Source organism: Elephas maximus, chromosome 1 (assembly GCF_024166365.1).
Source record: "Elephas maximus indicus isolate mEleMax1 chromosome 1, mEleMax1 primary haplotype, whole genome shotgun sequence".
NCBI classification, from domain to species: domain Eukaryota; kingdom Metazoa; phylum Chordata; class Mammalia; order Proboscidea; family Elephantidae; genus Elephas; species Elephas maximus.
In genome coordinates this window covers 180,365,828-180,378,199 of record NC_064819.1, presented here as the reverse complement: position 1 = coordinate 180,378,199, position 12,372 = coordinate 180,365,828, and the positions used below count along the sequence as shown (strand labels likewise).

The 12,372-nt window shown below is 36.4% G+C and overlaps 1 protein-coding gene across 7 annotated transcripts in view; it reads left to right on the top strand.

The window, feature by feature from the left end:
* The window catches only part of HS3ST5 (heparan sulfate-glucosamine 3-sulfotransferase 5), a 361,222-nt gene that overhangs the window by 295,215 nt on the left and 53,635 nt on the right, over window positions 1-12,372 (top strand). The window lies entirely within an intron of this gene.

Here is a 12,372-nt window from a genome sequence, read left to right as displayed (position 1 = left end):
GATTAGGTCTATTTTTTTTTTTTTTGTATGGTAGAATGCATGGATCCAGGGTCTTTTTTTGCATGTGGACATCCAGTTGTTCCAGCACTATTTGTTGAAAAGCTATTTGTTTCTCCACTGAATTGCCTTTGCACCTTTGTCAAAAAGAGTAGTCTGCGTAAGTGTGTTTATTTTTGTGCTCTCTTCTGTTCCATTGATCTATTTGTTCATCCTTATGCCAGTGTCACACTGTGTTAATTAATGTAGCTTTATAATAAATCTTGAAATCAGGTAGTTTTAGTCCTCCAACTTTGTTCTTCTGTTTAAAATTTACTTTTACTATTGTAGGTCCTTTGCATTTCCATATGAATTGTATTTTCTTGTTAATTTCTACTTCGCAAAAAAGGCTGCTGGGATTTTTACTGTAATTACACTGAATCTATAAATCAATTTAGGGAGAATTGACTGCACCTTGACAATATCGAATCTTCCAATCCATGAGAAAGGTACATCTCTCCATTTATTTAGGTCTTCTTTAATTTCTCTGGAAACCCCGGTGCCGTAGTGGTTAAGAGCTATGGCTGCTAACCAAAAGGTCGGCAGTTAGAACCTACCAGGTGCTCCTTGGAAATCCTATGGGGCAGTTCTACTCTGTTCTATAGGGTCGCTATGAGTCGAGATCAACTTGATGGCAACGGGTTTTAATTTTTCTCAGCAATATTTTATAATTTCCAATATATAGGTTTTACACATCTTTTATCAAATTTATTAAGTACTTTATGCTACTGTAGTGGCATTTTTTTTTTAATTTTGATCATTGTTGGTATATAGAAATGCAGCTTTTATATGTTTGTATTGTTTTCTACAACCTTGCTAAATTTACTTAGTAACTCTAGTAGCATTTTTATAGATTCTATCAGATTTTTGCATAAGTAGTTATGTCGTCTACAAATAAAGACAGTTTTACCTCCACTTTTCCAATCTTTTACTTCTTTTACTTGTCTTACTGCATTGGCTGGAACTTACAACACAATATTAAATAGAAGTGGTAAGAGCAGACATCCTTGTTTTATTCCTGATCATAGTGGGAAAGCATTAAGTTTTTCTTCCTTATGTGTCATGTTAGCTGTAAGTTTTTCATAGATGACCTTTATCAGATTGAGGAATTCTTTTCAGTTCTTCCTTTTCAGGGAGCTTTCTTTTTTTTTGGTCGGGAATGAATGTTAGAGCTTGTAAAATGCTTTTTTCAGTGTCTATTGAAGTGATCATTTTTTTTTTTCAGTCTGTTACTGTGGTAAGTTACATTGACTTGATTTCCCTTTTATTCCTGGGATAAGCCCCACTTGGTCATGAAGTATTATTTTTTAAATGTTTTTCTACTTTGCTTCTCAAAGAGGTAAAAACAAAGGTAGGAATTGAAGTCCATGTAACGAAAAAATAGCCAGGAAAATATGGTGATACATGCTTAATTCCTTACCTAATATTAGTAAGTAATCTGGACACTGAGGAAGACTAGAACCTATGTTTGCTCCCCATTAGTTCCCAATATCATTTCCAATACAAGAAGTCAGTTTGTGTAATTTCTGAGATGTGTTTAATGGGATTTTTTTTAACATGCCATCTGCTGGTCTTCTAAATTTTAGTATCAGTAAAATAGGCGAAGATTTCATAAAATTCTCAACAAACTTACAGAATTTATACCTTCTAAATTTTTCACCAACAAAAATGTTAAAGTAGTGTTTTCTCATTATTTTCTTGGAAAAAAGGTTATATACTTTCTCAGAACCTTGTCATGGTTTTCAACTTTTACATTATACTTGACATTTCGTAATTACCGTACACAAATGATATCAGTAATAGTATAAACTTCAACTTTAAACCGCCAAGGAATATATTTTTCAAAAGGGACGTTTCAGTTCCATCCTAAATATTTTCACCAACTTCTGGGCAGTCATTTTGCCTGTGATTGCCAAAAATCAGTATATCATTTTATATACTGCATAAAAGAGGTAGCTAAAAAAAATTTTTTTTTTTTATAGATAGATAATATGTGCCCACTTTATGCAGTTTTCACTCTGTGATATTATTTATAGTAGAATATAAATAGAACATATTGTGAGTGGGGAAGGGAGATTATCTTTTATGTAAGTCTTTTTTGTTTATTCAGTTCAGTAAATATTTATGGAGTGCCAACTCTATACGGAGTTCTTAATAGTGTGTCTCAATTTGTTATTCCTTACCTAAATGATGGTGTTTAATCATTTCATTCAATTAATTTTAACAGAGAGGTGGCTACTCTTAGATTAGTCATATGATGGATGATAATGTAATTTATTTCATTCAAGCAGGGACAGTGCTTGCATTTCTGGGAATCCCACTATCCTTAAAACTTTGCTATATTTTCTTCCTCTTCTTTTCATGAAATTACCTCCTAAGCTTAATTACAAGTGTAGTGTTTTCCCACAGGCAATATAATATCTACTTACCCTAAACACCTCAAAGTCAAGAAAACTTAGAGTGTTAAGTAAAATTGATTTGCTCAGTCCTGATTGAAAACAACATTACAGCCTACTGGTTAATCAATGGAAATTTTGCTAATGCCATAATGAGTCAAATCCATTTGTAAAAGAACATGTGCACAACCTATTTTATGAATCTCTGTCATCTATGCAGTGTTAGTCTGATCTTGCTAAGGTAGTTTTGTGAAACAAAAAGAATATTTTCTCAATATTTTAATTGTATAGCATGAGTTATGTCAAAATAAGGCAGGGAATGTGTACATTTATTGATATAGAAAACAACCCAAGCTCTTATGAATTTAAAACCTGATCAGCTAGTTATTATAGCAAATTTAAAGAAGGTTTATCCTAAAGAAAATCTTCGGTAGTGACCAAAAGAACAGAACGTTCCCACTTTTCACCGAATTTAATCCCTGGAAACTGTTTCTCAGCTAACAGTAGTATTTCTCCATAAAAAGGGGAATGTTATTGTGGTTACATTTCCTGATCAAATGAATACTCACTGTCAAATGAAGCAAAAATATAATCAATATTATATCAAAATAGCAAAGATACAGCAAATATAAATTTCTTTGATCAGATAGTAAAATTATGCAGCCAGTTATGTAAAACAGCACAACTGTACTAATTAACAGTCAAGGAAGTTGAAAGCCATACCTGTTGTACACATAATATCTAGCAGTTCTACTCTACTATATGGTAACCTAAAAAAAAAAAAAAAAAAAGTAGTATACTAGCTAAAATATCCATTAATAACATTTTTACTAACATTTCTGCCGGTTTGGATTTAGGCGGACTTTTAAGGGATTCTGTGGTTTCTTAAGCTCTCTTGGAGGTATCCAAACACGTTTGAGCCGCTGCCTTTTTTTTTCCTAATGTGTTTTTCCCCCTAGCAAGCAAAAACTTTCCTTCATAACTATTCCATTGTTATTAAAATTGTCTCAAAATAATGTAGCCACTCAGTGCTTCTGTTGACAGCTATCAAAATAGTTCACACTTCACTGGGAGGGCATAAAAGCAATCACCAGGTCAATAGCACAAACTGTCTTTTTTTTTTTCCTAAGGCGCTTTGAAAGTGCTCTCAGGAAGTGCCAATAGGAGAGGTATTCCAAAACACAAGTACTTTCTCCAAAAGCTGAGGAAGTTTTAAGTAAATGGAAAAAGAGCAGTTTGTAAGTAAATGGATAAAGGGCAGCCTGAATGAGAAGCGGCAATACTCAAGCCACAAGAATGAGCCTTTGACAGAGCCATTGATCCAAGGGTAATTTGGACTGAAAGTATTCTCCCTTTCCTTTGTATTTGGTTCCACATCTCAATTCTTCACAACTTTCTAAGAAGGTTAAAAAAAAGTCAGATCAGCCTTGGAGGAAGCTATGTTAACTTTTCAAGGCCAGCACTGGATATTTCATGTCCAACATGTTGTTGTTGTTGTTAGGTAACATAGAGTCGGTTCTGACTCACAGTGATCCTATGCACAACAGAATGAAACACTGCCCGGTCCTGAGCCATCCTCACAATCATTGTTATGCTTGAGCTCATTGTTGCAGCCACTGTGTCAATCCACCTGGTTGAGGGTCTTCCTCTTTTTGGCTGACCCTGTACTTTGCCAAGCATGATGTCCTCCTCCAGGGACTGATCCCTCCTGACAACATGTCCGAAGTATGTAAGATGCAGTCTCGCCATCCTTGCTTCTAAGGAGCATTCTGGGTGCACTTCTTCTAAGACAGATTTGTTCGTTCTTTTGGCAGTCCATGGTATATTCAATATTCTTCGCCAACACCACAATTCAAAGGTGTCAATTCTTCTTTGTTCTTCCTTATTCAACATGTAGCTACACAAAATCAAGGAAAGTACCGGAATAAAATCAGCTCTGTCCAGGTGGCTCCAGGAGTATTCTGAAGGTTCTGCAGGGTCCAAGAGAGTTCAGGAAACTGACACCTGTCTTGGGAAACCAAAAAGCAGAGCAAATTAGAGAAAATACAGAGTAAAATGGGGGGGGGGGGCATGGGGAGCCTAGACTGGAGGTGCCAAGCACTACTGATTTATACACTTATTGATTCTCAGAAAAGGAGATGATCGTGGATTTGTGTCTCTCCAGATTTAACTTTAAGAAGCCCTGGTGGACCACTGCTGGTGGATCAGGTACTCAGCTGCTATCTGAAAGGTTGGCGGTTCAAACTCACCAGCTGCTCCATGGGAGAAAAACGCGGCAGTCTGCGTCCATAAAGATTACGACATTGGAAAAGCTATGGGGCAGCTCTATTTTGTCCTATAAAGTGGCTATGAGTTGGAATTGAGTTGATGGCAATGAGTTTAGACTTAACTTTAATTTGTCACAGAGGTGAAAAAAGCTGTTTGCCTGCAGTCAATTTGAATACAGATAATTCCTTAGTTGGTGCTATTTTTTCCGAAATACACTACACACTGGAGATCAGAGGAACTGAGTTGAATTCCAAGCCCTGTCACTTGCTTTTCATATGATTTTTATAACTTACAAAAATCTCTATGCTTTAGTTTAATCATTTTTTAAAGGAAAGTCAAATACTTGCCCCCTTTGGATCTCAGGATGGTTGCCAATATCAAAAGGGATAAAATATGTAGGAAATTAGAGCACTAGATAGTCAATCAAAAGTAGTGAATTGCTAACTGTGTTCTCTGTAGTTAGCCAGGTACTATGGAGCTGTGGTTCCCATAAAGACCCATTGGTAATGATTTCATGAGGTTTTACGTAGACTCTTACCATCTGTGCTATTATTTATTTAATATTTTTTTTCCTTAAATCAAGTCACTTTTTTTCTTTTATATCTACAGAATAATATCCATAAAAATCAGAGATTAGTGTGCTTATCATATAATTTCAACAAATATTGTTGTTTATTGTCATCGAGTCGATTTTGACTCATGACAAGCCCATGTGTGCAGAGTAGAACTGCTTCAGAGCATTTTCAAGGCTGTGACCTTTTGGAAGCAGGTCTTCAGGCCTGTCTTCTGAGGTGCTTCTGGGTGCCTTGAACTGCCAACCTTTTGACTAGTAGTCGAGCGCTTAACCATTTGTACCACCCAGGGATCCAACAATAAAGAAAACCAAAATCATCACAACTGGACCAATAAGCAACATCATGATAAATGGAGAAGAGATTGAAGTTGTCAAGGATTTCATTTTACTTGGATCCACAACCAACACCCATGGAAGCAGCAGTCAAGAAATCAAAAGACACATAGCATTGGGCATATCTGCTGCAAAAGACCTCTTTAAAGTGTTCAAAAGCAAAGATGTCACCTTAAAGGTTAAACTGCACCTGACCCAAGCCATGGTGTTTTCAATCACCTCATATGCATGCAAAAGCTGGACAATAAATAAGGAAGACCAAAGAAGAATTGATGCCTTTAAACTGTGATGTTGGCGAAGAAGATTGACTATACCATGGCCTGCCAAAAGAACAAACAAATCTGTGTTGGAGGAAGTACAACCAGAATCCTCCTTAGAAGCAAGGATGGAGATATTACATCTCACATACTTTGGTCATGTTATCAGGAGGGATCTGCCCCTGGAGAAGAACATCCTGTTTGGTAGAGTAGAGGGTCAGTGAAAAAGAGGAAGACCCTTGATGAGATGGATTGACATGGTGGCTGCAACAATGAGCTCAAGCATAATGATTGTGAGGATGGTGTAGGACCAGGCAGTGTTTCATTCTGTTGTACATAGGGTCGCTATGAGTCAGAGCTGACTTGAAGGCACCTAACAGCAACAACAAGGAACCCAACAAATTTTAAAATTACTCACACTTATGAAATATTTTTAAAGCTCTCTATAGCATGTTTCAGAGTAAACATTGCTAGAGAATTAAAGAAAAAAAAAAGAAGGCCTTAAAATACAGACAAGTAGTTGAGACCATGGTAGGAAATGGCAGACGTCTAAGTTTTGGTGATTGTTATTTCATCCTTTTTCAGATGCAGTCACTCTTATCCTAAAATATGCAGTATTGATTTTTAACTTAAAGCGAGTTGGAGTTTTATTTTGAAAATCCTTTGCAATAACTAAAGTCATCTGGAAGTGTGGAATCCCAAGAATAAATATTACTTGAGATTTTAAATATCCGTATTGGTCCAATGACTTCTTTTGGGAAAAGGCACGCTTTTCTGAAATGTGTATTTTAGAAACCAGACTTTTTTTTTTTAATACAATTTAGTTTAGTTGAGAATATACACAGCAGAACATACACCAATTTAACAATTTCTAAACGTACAATTCAGTGACTTGATTGCATACTTCAAGTTGTGCAACCATTCTCACTCCCCTTTTTCAAGTTGCTTTTAACCATTTTTGGTCAGTATTCTTCTATAGAGTCTTCGATCGAAATGTTCAGTGGTGGTAGCTGGGCTTCCAGTTCTTCTGGTCTCATGGAAAAGGGGGCAGTTGTTCATGGAGGCAATTAGACACACATTCCATATTTTACTCCTATTCCTGACCCCTTCCTCCGTTGCTCCAGGCGAGTAGACTAGTTGTATCTTAGATGGCTGCTTGCTTTTTAAACTTCATCCACAGCTTTAGCTATGATTCAACATATCAACATTACAATGTAATTTTACAAGGTTATAGTCTGTAACTTTTACAAAAGCATCCACTTCAATGAACTGATCATTCTAATATGGGAAACAAATACCATATAAATGCCTTCAGGCCAGGATGCCTAACTCTTCCTTTTTGGGGTATACTTGCTGTAGTCAAAATTTATTACCTTTCAAGTTACCCCTGTCTGTACCCCTGTCCATTACCCCAGGACTCTTCTTATGCATCTACAGCATTGAGACCTACCATGATCATGTCCAAAACATCTAGAACACCAGTCCTCATGCTCTCTGAGAAGGAGACAAGAACAAACAGCAGTGGGCCCCTCCAAATCTATTCCCATCTCAGTGCTAAATGTCAGAAGTTCCAGAACCTTCTTATGCTCTGGGAATACCAAAGTCCTGAGGTAGAATGAGCTATGTGCAACTACTTCTAAGCCAGGAGTTCTACAACATAATCCAGAATGGTTAGGCAGTAGAGAAAACACCACAGGAAATGCAATTTTCTTTACTGAAGATATTTTTTGAGCCTTTGTTATACTCATATTGTTGTTGCTTGTTGTGTTGAGTCGATTCCAACTTATGATCACCAAGCAGGGACTCTATGTGCATCATTTCACAAACTGATTTTCCCCCATAATCTGTTTTAGGAGACTAATATCCCAAGGGAACACCCTCTAAAAAGAGATATCATTGCTATTTGGGTATAGTATAAATATATGGCAATACTATGTGGAGGCTATCTTTTCATATATTTTTAAAACATTTTCCTTTTGTGCTTTGAAATTATCCTAGATAAATATGTTGTAAACCTTCACAGGTCTCTGCTTATTCAGCTTAATAACCCCTTCGTGGCTTCTGAATAATGTAAGAATTTGATTCATTATTTAGGAATTTGGGTAGCTGCGGTAATGAACTAGATATTACATTTAATTTAGACTGACAATACTGCAGAAATTGCACTCTCACAATACATCAGACCTAACCGAATCTTCATGCCAGCTTTAAAACAGAGAGAAAAAGAATTCAATTCTAAAAGTTAGAGGAAACTCTTCACCAGTGGCTAGTGATCCTTGATGTGACTTTTAGTTCACAGAAAGGCACAGAGTGTTTTCAATCCATATACTGTGACTCTTAACTAGCACTTTAATTTTAAACAAATCTTATTCTCCATCTGGTCTGTGAGACCCAACCTGCAGAGTGATAAGGCTTGTAATGACTGCCTGGCATGGTGTCAACGTTAGAAGCCATATACTATATATGTTTTGGAACTAAATATTTCTTCTTCCCATTGACTCTTGACCCCCTCAGAACAACTGTCACCTCCTTCAAATGCATTCACTAAGTAAAAAGTCAATTGGCTGTAAGTGGTGATGAAGAAAATGTCATGTGATTAATGCCACAGTTCAAGCCATTGTGATTAGTCACAGGAAAAACAGTTAAACTTCCTCCCCAAGAAACATGGGATGTTAACAGCAAATGGCCTGCCTGAAGCCCAATAGGAAGAAAGAGTTGGGCAATGTTAAAAGCTGCATATTGATTTGTGCCCCGACTGAAAGCCATGCGCTGATGTAAATGAAAATGTGTCAAGAGTTGATATCGATTTTTTCTTTTTTTTTAAATCAGACCATCTCTGGGGAAATACTGCTAGCCGTACTACTGCGCTTGTCTATGAATGAAATAAGGTTCCTTTCCACAAGACTACACATGTCCAGACATCAAATTTTCCTCTTTAACTGAGGTGTGGTAGGATGCCAGTCAATCGTCTGCAATTTCTGTTTGAAGAAAATGGCCCCAAGTCCCTATATCCAGGAATAAATGAGAAAAAGAATATAAAGTTTGTATTTACGAGAGACGTGTATGTGAGAAAGAGTATGGACCCATGCCCACCAACCAGCAAATTGGCCTGTTTGAATATGGTTCATAACACACGCATGTAGGTTGGAGCATAGGAGTTTTCATCCTACATGCCCCAAAAATAAATCATTCCAGAAGGATAAATTTATTTTTAGAAAGCTTCATTCAAATATAGCAACAATACAGAATTAAAAAAAGCAAAATATATTAAGGTATGAACCATCGATGTGAGGCCTTTCTTCTTTAGCCTGTATGGAAATGAGCCATCCCCCGCCTGCTTGGAGTAATTTCCGGAGCTGTGCCTTATTCATAGACTGCCGTGCTTGTAAATATTGACAAAATTATAAGAAAAGGCCAAGATTCGTAATAAACATGGAGCGGTGGGTCATATCTGTGGGGGTTTCAGCTGCCTAGGTAAGGTCGCATTTCATGACTCAGCTGGGATAAGGCATGGACTCTAATATTGGGCAATTAGGGCGGAAAATTATTATGGAAGGGTAGAGAGGTCATCACCTTGCCAATATATATGTGGATTATTTCGAGTCACCTATTGGTATTAGAGAAAACCCTAGTAAAAGCTTAGAGCACTAAATCCACTTAGTTTGATTCATTGGCCTTAGGCACAGACATGTGATGAAAACCCACATTGCAAATTGATTAACTTTTTGTTGATTATTCAGTGACCTTTGAAATACTCCAGATTTTCTAATCTGTCTACCTTGCCCTCAATGTTAAAGGAAAAACAATGGACTGAATTAGATCGTAAGGGAATGGGAATTATTATGACGAGATAATTCTATACTGCATGTGTAGCAAAAACTTCCAGGAGACCATTAATTACTTTGCTAATAACTGGGAAAACAAATGAGGTAACAGATGATCTCAGTAGATGCAGCTTTTCAATTTGGGGCCACTGGGGTCAGAATCGACTCCACGGCACTGGATTCTGGGTGGGTCTTAAAACAGTTACAATGAATCTGTAGCTCTTAAAACAGATGGACCTTGCTGGATTTGTAGCTTGATAAACAAGCTGAGGCTAATGACCGATCCTCCAGGTTACCCCTGAGAAGGCTACAAGAGCAGCCTTTATTCCAGCCTGAAAAACTAATACGATCTCAGAGATCTGTGAATAGGATGAGTTCTAGACCAGCTCTTGACTGTTCTGCCTCCTGTCACTGTCATTCCGCAACTGTTGTTTTGTATTGTTATATAACTTTAGATACATGTTTACTAAGTACCTCCGATAGCAGGGCAAGCTCAGTAAAGACAGTGCATTGCGTGGCCAGCAATGCATAACTTTGTAACTGTTCAAACAAAAAATATACATACTTATACATATGACTGTATACATATATTTAAATGCAAGAGGAGCTAGTCATCCCTATGACATTAAGTTACTTAGCCAGTTTTCACACTGAAATCAGAGAAATGCAGATCACAGTTATTCATCCTAGAATAAGTTCAAATCAACTTAGAAAATAGTATTTGGAATAAAAACAAATGCTTTTCTTTTTCTGCTGGTTCATATAGCCGTTAAACACATGCATTCATCAAGTCATTCCCAATTGCCTTTCTTTCTCTCATGTTCCGGTATATAAAAATCATTTTCAAACATACATCCTTGAGACAATGAGATAAAATGACTTTAGGAGAGTCATAAAGTTTGAAAGCATAGATAATACTAATGTGTCATCTATATGCTATATTTAATGAATGACTCATTACATATTTGTGGGTGCTTCCAGATTTAGTGTCCACCCTGTATTTTCAAATACGTCATCTAAAGGTGTGCATTAACAAACTAATTGACCTTCTAACTTGGACTTGAGTTACTGAGCTTAAGTTGTTTGTTTGTTTTAAACAAAAGGAAGCAAAAGATTTTAGCAAGAGAATTATAAACCAGTACTTGGTTAAACAAAATATCATAATAACTTTATAATACTAACTACCTTGTGGCACAGTGGTTAACCATTAGGCTGCTAACCAAATATTGGCAGTTCAAATCCACCAGCTGCTCCTTGGAAACCCTATGAGGCAGTTCTACTCTGCACGGTAGGGCAGCCATGAATCAAAATCGACTCGATGGCAATGTGTTTTTGACTTTTGTTTTTATTTTTTGGTACTTGCTTAGTAAAAGCCTGAGTTAGAAAGCACGTGTTTGTATTTAATTCCCCTCATTTTCTTTCAAAGGTTGTCTTTAATTTTTCAAGTACTAGAGAAAGGGGCAGACATGTAAATGTCTCTGTACACAAGTCCTGCATTTGTCTTTTATGTAGAGGGAAGGAAGAGAGAGAAAGCATATACACATATGTAAACCTAAAAATAAGAATGAATTATTTACCAGCTAACAAAATTTTGGTTAAAAATCTCTACAGTATTTAAAAATTCTAGTCTTGACGTAAAGACTAAGATAGGAAAGAAAGAGAGAGAATGAGAATGTATGCTATGCTCTGATAAAAAGAAAAAGCAAGGAAAGCTAGGGGAAATTGCCTCATCAGTTTTCAAAGGGTACATGTTTTCCAGAGAAACACAAAACAGACTCCAAGTATAGTTCTAAGTGGAATTTTTAGATATTTATTCCAGAACACTTGACAAGAATAGAAACAAATAAGGAATGTGTAATGAAATAGTCGTATAATTTAAACATAACTGAAAGCCTGGGGGGAAAAAAAACGTAAATTGCAATGTATTGTACGAAAATGCTAAATACCCAGTTTTTTTTCTTGCCTAGTATATAATGGTTTTGGCATAAATATGATTAATACTACTGGGCAACAATTTTCAAATCAGTTTTGCATTTTTCATGCCTTTAGACCAATAAGTAAAATATAGCCTAATTACATAGGTTAACTTTTTTTCTTAAGTACATCTGCATAAGACCAAGCTTTCAGGGATTTCCTTAACTGTAATATATTAGTATTTATAATTTAAATTTTTTATTCTGTATATTTTACTGGAGTTAAAAATCTAATATCCAGTTATGTACACATACATACACATGCACGAATATATATGTAAATATGTCTGTGTATATATATGTACGTATATACATATATGGAAACCCAGTTGGGTAGTGGTTAAGTGCTTCGGCTGCTAACCAAAGGGTCAGCAGTTTGAATCCGCCAGGCGCTCCTTGAAAATTCTATGGGGCAGTTCTACTCTGTCCTGTAGGGTCGCTATGAGTCGGAATCCACTCGACGGCTCTGGGTATATATGTATACATAGGCTTACATGTGTATATATATAAACATATATACACACACACACACAGCAGTCCCCTCTTATCCACGGGGAATATCTTCCAAGAACCCCAGTGGATGCCTGAAACCATAGATAGCACCAAACTCTACATATACTATGTTTTTTTTTCCTATGCATACATACCTATGGCAAAGTTTAATTTATTAATTAGGCACAGTAAGAGATTAACAACAATAACTAACATAAA